The sequence below is a fragment of the Aplidium turbinatum genome, chromosome 5, assembly GCF_918807975.1.
Source record: "Aplidium turbinatum chromosome 5, kaAplTurb1.1, whole genome shotgun sequence".
Lineage (NCBI taxonomy): Eukaryota > Metazoa > Chordata > Ascidiacea > Aplousobranchia > Polyclinidae > Aplidium > Aplidium turbinatum.
The window spans coordinates 34,527,822-34,541,307 of NC_137476.1; positions in this window are offsets into that span (position 1 = coordinate 34,527,822).

Below are 13,486 nucleotides of genomic sequence, written 5' to 3' on the forward strand. Positions count from 1 at the left end.
TTTTGTTCTGTCATAAACAGTTGTTACGTTTTCATTGTTTTGACTATAGTCGTAAGTTGTTGTCATAATGCAATTGTCAATACTTTGCACTTTTAACACTTGAAAATTCAACTGATACAAACCGTACAGATTTACCTAAAAAGCATGGTAAAGCATAGACATGTTAATGTCCACTGTTAACTGTAATGCAAGCTATCATCTCTGCACAATAATATCCCTTTTACACAACACAATAAGCACAATACAATGCGTATATACAGCATATCGGAAAGCACAACCTCCAAATCATCAAACCAAAGTTTTGCCTCTAGCCAGGACCGTTATAATTTGGGTCCGATACCAATGAGATTTTCGGGACTCAAATTCGGGACCCAAATTTATTACTTTTACGAAAAACGCACTCTATCCAAACAATACGCGGTGGTTTCTTTAAGTTCCCAGGCCCATTGGAGAGGTTACAGGTCCCAAATCATACCGGGCCCAGGTAAAAAATTCCCCCTAAACCACCTGTCAACGCTACTGTCTCCAACACAAACCTAAATATCACTGTGCTGATGCAAAGGGTTTGAGAAAATTAGGTCATCATTTGCGACACAGTCACCTTCACTTTCACAGCATTGAAGGTTGATGTTATAGAAAGTTAGAAAACCAAACTACCTCTTTAAACAACATTATTTCAAGTTGCAGCAGCCTAAAATCATTTGTCTTCAAAATTAATAGTCTTGAAACTCTTATCAGTAATTTCTTTCAGTTTTTATGTTTGACCAAGACTGCCCGAAGACCATGAAGCCTGCACCTCGCGTTTGCATATACAAACTTTCTGTGTCAGCTTGTAATTGAGTGGAAGCTTTTCAGACGCCCACATGTGTGTGGAAATTGCTGAAGAAGCATTGTTTCAACGTTCAACACAGTTGAAAATACTGCACTTTTTGAAAATTGTGAGTGCTTTCTCAGTAATGAGTAGCCCGTAATATGTAATATGCGTAATAGTGTATAGTGTATAATAGTGCAGACTGTCTGCAGTTAATATGCGTAATATGTATTTCTATTTGTTTGTCCTACGTAAAGAGACTTTGGAAAGGTTATGTCGTATCCAGGGTTACGCAGGCGGTTGAAGATTTGGATTAAGTGAACGCGCGGGAAGGCAAGAAAGCCAAAATTCTATGTTTGCTAATGAGGAAATAACTGTGACGTCACAGACATATGCACTTTTATGACATCACAACAACGTCAAGTTTTGAAGATGCCATCACTCATTCGTTTTATTTTATGTATGTTTCTTTTACGGTTGGAGATAGAGCTGGTGAAACTTGGGGCAATATTTTCGAACCACTGTGTATATTGAGTCCAGGGAAAGCGAATCAATTAGAGCAGTGGTTCCCAACCTTTTTGTTGTCACGGACCCCTTTAGACAAATTATTAATTCTGCGGACCCCTACCTAACTTTTGCCTGAAACTCAATTAACATTGGCTACTATTGACTATTGTAATAATTATGCTACTCAACTACTGTACTGTGTCATATTGCATTGCCACTAAGACTCCTGCGGCAAATATGAGGATAAACAGTTGCTCATATAAGAAAATGAATGAATTGATCAAGAAATGTCAGCAGTATTTGAATATTAAGGTGACCCAAAGAAAAAAGGTGCCGAAACTTAAGCAAATTTAATGAGAGAAATGAAATTAAAAAGATCGCTTTTCGTTTTTTTTTCTTCCAAAATTCATCAAGGTAATCACGGACCCCCAAATGCTTTCTCACGGACCCCCAAGGGGTCCGCGAATCCCAGGTTGGGAACCACTGAATTAGAGGATGTCGTCAAAAAGGGCATTTATTACTCACTAAAGCGTGTCGATGTAAACTAAAGAATCTTAAACAAAGCACTGAGTTGATTAGCTGACAACAAAGCGTAAAAGTTTACATTTTAGCCCTTCATACTTTGCATACACAAAAGCTCAAAGACTGTATAAATTTGTCTTTATTAATGGTTGTGTAAAGTCTATTTACATCGCTATCTCTTTTCAAGGACGTTCGTAAGATCGAAAGGGTGATGTCAACACTTCTTTAAACTTCGCAAAAGACAAAATGATCCAAAGAACATCAAGAAAAGAATTGATGTCATGAGCCATGAATGTAAACCTTGAATGTCTGTTTCCAGTTATGACAAATGCTCTCAAAATAAACAGAAATATGTCCGAGGTCAATGAAATGAGTGCGAATGCAAATGTTCGCTTCATAATGTTTCTCACAATAGATGCAGTTTTTGACCATGGTGTCTTCAAATCACTTCTTGAATTGGACACGCTTCGGTGCACATTCACATCACTTTTCTTAGCGATAATGGGACTTTGCGTGGGGTGGTGGGGTGATTTGTTGTTTTGAATTATGTTCTGCTCTGTGGTCAGTCTTAAATTATTCTGAGTACTTGGTATTGCGTCATCAGCAGACGCCGGAGCAGTCACTCCGTTGCTCAAATCCTGTAAACTTTGTTGAGTCGTTCTCTTTCGTAATGGGTAAATGAATAAGAGTGACATGCCTAGACGAAAGGAAAATGATGCAAGGCCTACCAAAACCAACTTGGTTATGTCATTACCCTGTTCAGGTAAATATATACATCCGTACATGGTCGATGGATGATCGTTTGGGACAGTAACGACGCATATCCAAACGATTCCAGCTGCGACAATAGGGATGATGCTAAAAGTGCTGCACACTTTTATTATCTTATTTACATTTTTAGTGAAGAATTTGGTGGTGTAGAACGTTCTTTGACGAATCCACAAAAAAATAAAAGTAGATAAAAGCACAAAGCCGTACATTTGTATTAGCTGCATCAGCTGCCATGCCACATTCTTCATCTTTGTCTTTGCCAAATCCAACATTCATCGCCACTTGGCTTGATATTAATCTTCCAAGACACATAGAGCAGGAAATCACAACAGAAGTATAAATTTTTCCACCATTAAGTTTTTCTGATCTGTTTCTTCTGTTTGTTTTCCATTTTCCTGTTCTGATTCCATAATCGACCAGTGATATGAGAACCCTAATTGTTGCTACAGTCAAAACAATGTTGACAGTAACAATCCATTCCTGATCTTTAGTTCTGTCATAAGCAATTGTTACGTTTTCTGTTTGAGTATTGTTGCCAGATAATGTGGTCATAATGATGTGGTTGTATTCAAGATTTTAAGTTTTAAATTGCCTGCCTAACATTTCTGAAACATTGTGTTTGTTATTGAAGTTTTTAAAACATAGTAAACCAATATAATCTGCTTTGTAACTGCAAGCAAATGAACATAAAATTATGACTATAGTCTACACAAGGTTATAATGATACATTTGTTCTAAAGAAAATATTAATTAGGGCTAATAATAATGCAAAGACTCATTAAAGGTGACCATAGCTCGGTTGGTATTTCTCGTTATGGTGGTGCAAATAGGACTAATTCGGTAATTGGGATATCGAAAAATTTTAAATTTTGGATAACGAATATATCAGGATGGATGTATATATTTTAAATAAACCGGTAACAGGATATTAGACGGCTATTTTTCGACAACTACTCTTTCAAAATTTATGCAAATAGTCGATGATGAAACTATCTAGCTGTCGCATAGTTTGTTATAAATGTTCACACATGCCATGTACACTGTACAGTACAACCATGTGTTTTCAACATTTACACCTTCTGCAATACATTCGTTTAATTGATTGTGAAAACTAGGCCGGACTTTTGTAGCAAGATAAAAATATACAAAAAAACAAGATTTAAAGCTGAGCATGATACTTTAATTAAGTAAGCTCAAGAAGAAATCAGTTGCCAGTAGCATCTTTTACTACCGTACTACAAATTAATTGCGAAGATTTAATAGATCTATGCTTCCAATATGTGGAAGCAAAGGATATCCAGACTTGCTGAAATGGTGTAAAAACGCATCAGCAACGTTACCTCAACGCTATCCGGTTAGCCGACAAAATTATATCCAGATATCAGATCACAAAAATACATCTCACTGTCCGCATAGTTGAACTTTAATTGCAACTTGCAATTCTGCCAAGTCCTCTCTGTCTAGAAAACTATTTCAATCTAGGCATGCTTTTTTGCTCTCGTTCTGTCTTATTTTTATCGTATTGATTAGAAATAAAAAAAAAAATGAACCGCTACTTAGTCATCAAAGGAAGATTCATTGTCATATCACTTTGTTGTCAAAGCTTATATGTCTATAAGCTACAAGCCTATGGCTGTGGACTTCAACCTATGTATACTAAAACGATTCGCTTAGAATCAACAATAACTTGCCTTTATGCTGATTTCGTGCGTATAGAAACATACTTGTTATTGTTGTACCAGCTCAATGGCCGAGTGGTACCGCCTTCCGCTCTGGTGCCGGTAGATCTGAGATCGATTTTAGGTCGGGTCAAACCGAAGACTTTAAAAACGGTACCGATTGTGTTCTTTCTTGCATAACGCAGTGACAATAAGTCGGCAATGATGTGATGAAATCGTAAATCTGATATAAAATTAAACATGAGCCCTGTCGTTAAAAGACCATAGCAGTTGTAAAGGGACAACAAATAAAATCATAACATTGCTATTATTAAATGCTGTAGCACAAGACTAACTCAAAATGTGGCAATGAGGACGCTTACCTTGCCTGATACAGCACACGTTGCGCGAGAAAATATAACTAAACTTCCGATGTAAAAAACAGTTTAAAAAATGTTACTCAAACCCGATTCCACGGACTTAAACGAGTCTTCGGAAGATTCTGAATGAATCCGCACAGATCGAAGAATTCCGATTCCGAATGAATCCAGCACAATAGCACAATCACTTAAAAAAAATCGCGTAATGTTTGTTTAACTGGTGTGGTAATTCCACAAGGTGATTTTCACAAGACTCACAATCGAATAGTGAATTGAATGAGTCAACTGTATTTTTTCGATGCAAAATATTTGCAACCTATCGCGTTTGGAAAAGCCAAGCATGGGTTTTTGTTGCTTGCTTCCGGAGTTTTTCGTGATGTCACGCAGGACGCAGCCATTGTGCGAAGACCTTCGAGAAAAAAGAGAATTTTACTAACAACAAAGCAATTAATCAGCAACAACTTTTAAAGAGATTGAATCTGTGGGGAACCTTTTTCTTCATGCGGTACACACACGTTGGCTACTGCGCTCATTGTGTGACGAAATGGGAGCTGTTCCGGCGGGTCAATTGCCCTCTTAATTTGTAATTGTGATGATTTTTGTAACTTGGCTGGCTGGTTTAAGTAACGTTGAATTTGCGTTCTATCTTTGTTCTCTGTGACGTGACTTGCCTGATGACTAAGACGTGTCACCCTTGTTGCTTTGCCGCGTGCCGGGAGCCGTTGTGTCTGGAGACCATTTATCTTTTTGTGTTAAAACCAGTATCGGAAAAGCAAGCGAGAGGAATGCCAGGACAACTTTGCGATATGTGTGTACTTCAGATTTGAGTTTAATCGTTGTGAACAATCATAAATGTGTGCAAAAATCAGGTTTTTATCCCGCCTCAATCGATCGATTCATAACCAACAAATCAAAACACATTGAAGATTGCAAGTATGATTGAGGCAGACAGAGAAGTGATATTGCCGGCAAGCAATAAGCTCCTACTCTTTTAACCAGGAGCAACACACATTGATTTTCTGTTCCTTTCAAACATTCTTCGCGGAGAAAGTTTCTCGGTTGAGTGGCTTATGCTTGTTTCTGAGTTGGATATGTATATTGTTTCACATGATTACAGTCAAGCATTTACCGTGGTACGAAATTATATTGAGGTAGGCCTATCAGCACTGCAGGTTCGATTAAAAATGAACTACATTACAGAACGATTACTTTTATCAACAAACGTAGAAACACAAATAAAATCCTTTCTCCGACTTATCTGTGGTAAAATGCTTTATCAATAGAACCAAAACTGTTATGATCTTAGTGACTAGATTGTAAAAGCATTTTTTCCTTTTGCAATTACATACAGGTGATGCGGGGAAGAAGGAGACGAACTTGGGGAGATGACGGAAAACAGTGGGCTGACTTGTCAAGTATCGGAAAAGCAAAAAGAGTAGCTGAAGAACGTGACATGTGAAAAAAATGACAGCCAACCTTCGGATCGGAGACGGCACGTGATGATGATGATGAGTTACATGCATGAGTAAAGCTGGATTTTTAGCTCTAGCTGCGATGAGCATTAAGTATCGCTACTAACTTCAACCATAAAATGATATCAGATGTGCATTGCTGGCCACAATTCTCGATTTTTATTCACTTGCATTTTTTTTTGTTACTTGATAAGGGCTAATGTGTGTATGGCCGAAAACGTTTGTAGCTTATAGTTTATGTTCAATTTTAATGGATTATGTTAAATGCCGTGTGGTTGCTTGGTTGTATATGTCTGTGGCTGAAGAAAGTGACCTCTTTACCAAAATTGTATTTATTCACTTGTGAAACAAATTCAAGAGCAATATTCTTATTGGGCTTCGCAACTCTGCAGAAGTAAACAATTACGTCTCCTAAATTTGTGGCTAAGGCAAAAACGAGTTCATTTTCTGTTACTCATATGCACTTCATTTGAACCCTCGAATATTTATGCTGGTGTGTAAAGAGTCCGCGGTCTGAAACAATTGAGAACCGTTGTTCTAACCTATTATATACCTGGAGACTTTTGACAAAACGCATATATTAAGAAGTGTTTATAAAGAACCCACTTAAAGGATGTGATATGCAAGCTAAGCTTCCTTTGTAGTGATTAAGTTTGTCAAATCGTATACTATCAAATGTTTATTCTTTTTAATTATGCTGCTCTTTTAACACCTGTATCTAAATCGTTAATTATATCCAGATATTTAAAACAACACTTCGGTTAAACAGTTTATACCGCTATCCGGATAGTTCAACTCTAATTGCAATTCTGGAAATTTTTCTGCGCAGAAAACTATTTCGGTCTCAATGGTGACTTCATCGTTCTTCTTCTGTCGCTTTCTTGTCCTAAACCCCTGCTATGTTATGATAACTTTATATTTGTCGTGATGATCAGAAATAGAAAAAAAATGAGCTGCCATTTAGTGCTAAAAGTCAAAGAAATGACCATTGATGGTACCCATGGCGATGTGAGAAAGGCATTTTCTGAAGTCATGACTCCTACAAACATTCAATCTGGCTTTCGAGTTTCAGGAATTCGTTCTTTTGATCGCAATGTTTTAGTGATGCGGAGTTTATGTCAGCTGATGTCACTAATCATTTTTTTCATCACAATATAGAAATAAGAAAGCTTACCTTGCCTGATAAGCCGCTTGCCCACGGACGTAGTGTGAGCAGTGAGCACGCGTGACAAAACTTCCGATGGACAAAAAACGTTTTTAAAATAGCAATATACTGAAAATTGTATACCTGTGGTCTTGTGACATACAAATAAGTGAATTTGTTAAGACTCATATATTATTATTATCAAGTGTTAGTTATTGAAACAACAGTACAGAACACAATGAAAGGATATGATGTGTAAGCTAAGCTTTTTTTGCTGTAGTAATGTTTATCAAATGGTGTTAAAAGTTGTGAGACTGCTACTCAATTTCCTTTAAAGGTACAATTTCAATTATAATATGGAAATTTCCGATAGTCGGCGTCGTATTGCCTGTGAATTATTTCATCCACTAGTTACCGTTGAATGGAGAGCAGTCCTTGAAACGCATTGTTCACGCACACTCCGAAAATCGAACCACAGCCGCTTGATCTGGCAATCTCTTTGTGCACAAAATCTGGCGCTTCTACCAACTGAGCTGTTGGGGCGATAAGTTGCTTTGGAATATCATCTGGTAGGTTATTGAGAATGCAGTCAGAGAATTGACTGTCGAAACCTTTTCGCAGTTGTGTGTGGTGTGAAAAATTCTGAGATCGAGATAACCGTGGCGAGAGCAACAAAATTGTAAATTCAACAAAATATATACACAAAGGCCAAAGTTTGAATCACCAAGAAACCCTCAAATTATATCGATAAATCTTGATCTCAGGTTAACACTTTAATCCGCTGCAATAGCGCAATGCTACTAAGTCTTTCTCGCAAGGATTATTCCTGGAGTGGCAATGATATTTATGAGAAAGCCTTTCACAACCATTCTAGAGTGGGTGAGTGAGTCAAGAAAATATATTAACCACAAAGTACAACTTACGGTTACACGTTGCAATTGGCGCCTGGCACAAGAAAAGTGATTAAAAATTGAAACATACAAACAAAGTTCACACGTACGGAAAAGGAAAAAAAGGTTTACAGTGTTAGCGGTGTTTCACCAAAAAAAGGAAGAATTGTCCTTCGCACTAACTACATTATATAAATGCAACGTTAACCCAAATACATCCTTATAAATTTAGCTCCATATTCATTTCAATGTACAGTAGCAGAAAATGTAATATATTACTAGGAGGTACCAAAGCAACAATTTCATTAAAAAAAGACACCAAACTTTTCTAAAGAAACAGCATATTATAACACATGACCCTTTTAACTGCCACGCTTTTTTGAAGCGTTTTACGGAATTTGGTTCTACAAAGGCTGTGATTTTGAGCCGCTGTATTTTGAGAATGCTAACTATTGGATGGCGTAGTAAACTAAAGCGGCATCTAATGGAAGGAATAGTTCCCCGGCAACAAGACTTCAACAATCGGAAACTTCACTCTGTCAATCTCGCTGACCGGCCCTGCGTCAATGGTTCAAAGCCTCTGCAAGTAAGCTTATGCGAAACTGCCAGGATTAAGCTCTGCAAGAAGCTTTCCCAGTCCGAGAACAAAGATTCAATCAATCAATCAACTGTCAGAAAAAAATCAAATGATGAATGTAGTTGTATTTTTAACGGTCTTTTCAAATATAATTACACAGCTTGTCTAAATATTCTTGTAAATGCTTGGCTTTTTTATTTTATTTTTCTTTATTTTATCATTTTTGTTTACGTTTGAACATCTACAAAAAAAAATTGAAACTGCATTAAACTTAACCACTAAGTATCAGGCAAGTTTCAGGGTTTCCAAACATACGCATATTCAAGCGATGTGTTATGAGTAGAAAAATGCGAATAAAATGTATTAAATTTTACTCGTTTTTTGAGTAAGATTTAATAAAAATAAATTATTCCTATGACCATTTATATCACAATCTCTTTTCAATGGCGCTGGTAAGATTGAAAGAGCGAAGTCAACATTTCTTTGAATCGCACGAATGACAAAATAATCCAAAGAACATTAAGAAAAGAATTGATGTCATAAGCCATTAGTAAAAATCTTGTATGATTGTTTAAATTTATAACGAACATTTGAAAAATAGTCAAAAATATATCCGAGGTCATAGAAATGAGCGCTAATGCAAATGTTCGCTTCATGATATTTCTCACAATAGATGCAGTTTTTGACCATGGTGTCTTCAAATCACTTCTTAGATTTGATCCGCATGGATTGACATTTGTATCAATTTTTCCGACCCCAACGGCATTTTGTGCCGAAAGGTGTGGTGATATGCTTCGATTAATACTCTGCTCTGTGCTCGATCTCGAATCATTCTGAATATTTGGATGTCCACTTGGCATCGTGGTATTTGAAGATACCTTGGTAATCATTTCGTTATTCAAGTCCTTCAAACTTGCCAGAGTCAATCCTTTCCACAAAGGGTACATGAATAAGAGCGACAAGGTAAATCTAAATAAAAACTAACTGAAGCTTACCAAAACAACCTTAGTTTTGTCATAACCCTGTTCAGGCATATATGTACATCCGTACATAGTTGATGGGGGGTTGTTTGGGATAATATAGAGGCACAACAAAATGATAACAGTTGCAACAATAGGGCTGATGCTTAAAGTACTGAACACTTTTACTATGTCATTTATATTGTTTGAATAGAATTTACTGGTGTAGAAAGTTCTTTGACGAATCCACAAAAACAGAAAAGTAGACAGAAGCACAAAGCCGTGCATGGTAGTAGCTGCATCAGCTGCCATGTCACATTCTTCATCTTTGTCTTTGCCAAATCCAACATTCATTGCCACCTGGCTTGATATCAATCTTCCAAGACACATTGCACAGGAAATCACAACAAAAGTATAAATTTTTCCACCATTTATAGACCGAGAGCCTACGACAGAAGATTTCACCCCATAAGGTACAAAAGGTTTGACCCCTTGAAGTTACTGGGGTCAACCATGTCACTCACAAAAAGTATGGAAGATTGACCGCACCGGGTGGATCTGGACCCTAGAGCCCCCTAAAAAGCCCAAAAAGGGGGTTAATTTCACCCCATAAGGTACATGGACCAAACTTGGTGAAAACGAAGTTCTATGTCAGGACATCACAAAAATATCAAATCTAACAATATTTTCGAGTGGAAAGGTGATGTAAGACTCCTCCCAAAGTGACCCCCCAGGGGGTTAATTTCACCCCATAAGGTACATGGACCAAAGTTGGTCAAAACGAAGTCTTATGTCAGGACATCACAAAAATATCAAATCTAACAATATTTTCGGGTGGAAAGGTGATGTAAGATGCCTTCAAAGTGACTTCCCTTAATGTGACCCCCTCGGAAGGTTTATTCCACCCCATAAGGTACATGGACCAAACTTGGTCAAAATGAAGTCTTATGTCAGGACATCACAAAAATATCAAATCTAACAATATTTTCGGGTGGAAAGGTGGTGTAAGATGACTTCAAAGTGACTTTCCTTAATGTGACCCCCTCGAAAGGTGAATTTCACCCCATAAAGTACATGGACCAAACTTGGTCAAAACGAAGTCTTATGTCAGGACATCACAAAAATATCAAATCTAACAATATTTTCGGGTGGAAAGGTGATGTAAGATGTCATCAAAGTGACCCCCAGAGGGTTTATTTCACCATAGAGTACATGGACCAAACGTGGTCAAAACGAAGTCTTCTAGGAATCTAGGGCACCACAAAATATCAAATCTAACAATACTCTCAGTTGGAAAGGTGATAAAAGACCTACCCAAAAGTGAATCTCCTCCTATAGTTTAATTTACTTCATCCCTTTCTTGAACCAACCTAGGTGTAACGAAAGTGCTATGCCAGGACAGTACGAATGGATTAAATTTAAAAATATTTTTATATAGGTTTTGATGAAATACATTCACACGCTGTCCCATGATGCATGAAATGGAACTATAGCCTACTTTACAAAAAGTTTTTGTATAAATCATATTCAGTCAATCGAAAAAAGGCAACAGGACATGACAATACATGGCTTTGTAACACCAAAAACAGAAAGTACATAAGAAGCATATAGGCTACAGTAGCCAGAAAATTGATCCAAGATCTTGATACGACCACTAAATGTGGACTTAATCGAACAACTGACTATCCAAATCAAAACGTTTCGAAATGAATCATTTGGAACGTTAATTTAGGCAGTAATGAACATTTTCCAGCTGCTACAATAAATAACCCAATAAACCCAATGTAGTAAATTTTTGTTTAACCCTTTCATTCATCTTGTGTCATATATGATACATCTTTCAAAGTCTTGTTCTGCAGCCCCTTATTATTTTTTATTTGTCAACTAACTTGGTATCATGCCTGAATGAGTGTGGGAATGAAATTCAATCAAGTGTGACGAGTGATTTCCTGCTTGGCAGGAATTACTGGTGGTCAAAGTACAAGGTTGTTGACTTAGGCTATGTGCATGTCAACTTAGCCCTGTATTTCCATCTGTACAGCTTGAAATGTTTCGATTTGTAGTGGGGGGACATTAGAGACTTCGTACCATGTTATTTAGCAGGTATTGGACTAGATTCTCATAAATTATTGGTACTTTTTGACATGTGTATCAAATATGATACAGAATGACTCAATGGTTGTGGAAAATAAAATGAAAGATACTTGTTGCACATCAAAATTTTGCATAAAATGCATGTTTGAGCTAAAATAGAAACTGTTTTCATCACTTCCATTCATTGTATATCTAATGTGTGTATGTAACATGTTTGTTAGGATCATTTTCTGCTATTTGCTTCTTTTTTTGGGTAAGCCAAAGGCTTTTTAGCCAATGCTTGGTAAAATTTTGGGGGAGAGCTGCCTGCAGGGGGGTTGCAAAATGCAAAAAAAAAACAAGTTATAATGTCTTGCAGTTTGGTAGTAAATGCAATGTAAGCTTTCTAAGCTATAAATGTAAGCTAAAATGTTATCATTTCTTACATATCCTGTGTTTTGTTGTAAGACACAATTTTGTCATTTTGCACCCATGTAGTCATATTGTATCATATATGATACAAGCGATTTCTGCCAAAGTAAAAATTTTTGGAATACAAAATGTGGTTAATCATGTTCAGTGTACTCAATTTACCCAGAATTACACAAAAAATAATAAAAAAAGTGAAAAAAAAAAATTCGTGATTGAAAGGGTTAATGCCATTTGCTTCATGTCTCCAATCAGTTATTGTAACTGTTCATTCATAAACAGAGATTGTTCGTGTAAATGTAAACGGTCGTTTCTTTATTCTTCATTGTCACTGCTGTCGCTTTCACTTTCTTCATCTTATTCTTCAGATTCATACAATTCTCCAGTTATATACAGAGATAAAGCAAGCTGTCTGCGATGTACCAGCCCCAAGCAATGTGGTTATCCGCACGTCTGACACTGACTGTCTTGTAATTGGCCTAGGTTGCTATGGAACTTTTGATCCTTCATTAAAGATATGGATAGAAGCTGGCTTGCAAAGCAATAACACGCAGCGGTACATCAACATCAACCAGCTGCATAGGCCTACCGCACTTGGAGTGACGATTTGCAAGTGTTTACCTGCATATCATGCCTTTACAGATTCTGATTACACCTCGTCATTTAGCAGGAAAGGGAAAGTGCGGCCGCTGAAATTACTCCAAGGAAACCACGAAGCGCAGGCTGAACATTTTCCAGTTGCTACAATAAATAACCCAATAAACCCAATGTAGTAAATTTTTGTTTAATGCCATTTGTTCATGTCTCCAATCAGTTATTGTAACTGTTCATTCATAAACAGAAATTGTTTGTGTAAATGTAAACGGTCGTTTCTTTATTCTTCATTGTCACTGGTGTCGCTTTCACTTTCTTCGTCTTATTCTTCAGATTCATACAATTCTCCTGTTATATACAGAGAAATAAAGACTGTACGAAACAATTGCTATTATGCACTACAGATATGCGTAACATACAATAGTAATTTTATTATCTTTTACAGACGTCTATTTTTCTTCGAATAATGCAACATTGCAACTTACTATTAACTGGAAAAAGTTCAACATTTATTTGTTATTTAGTGCACCCAGGCATTTTTCTCAAGATTGCAGAAACTATTGGTTATAGGTTCCTAAAACGAAACTTTACAGCCAGTTATTGGCTAATGTTTACAGTAAGAAAGTAAATGACAGATAGACCAGGAGAAAGTTTTATATTTATAAAGGGTAACCCAAGCGACATCCAATGTTGTTTACC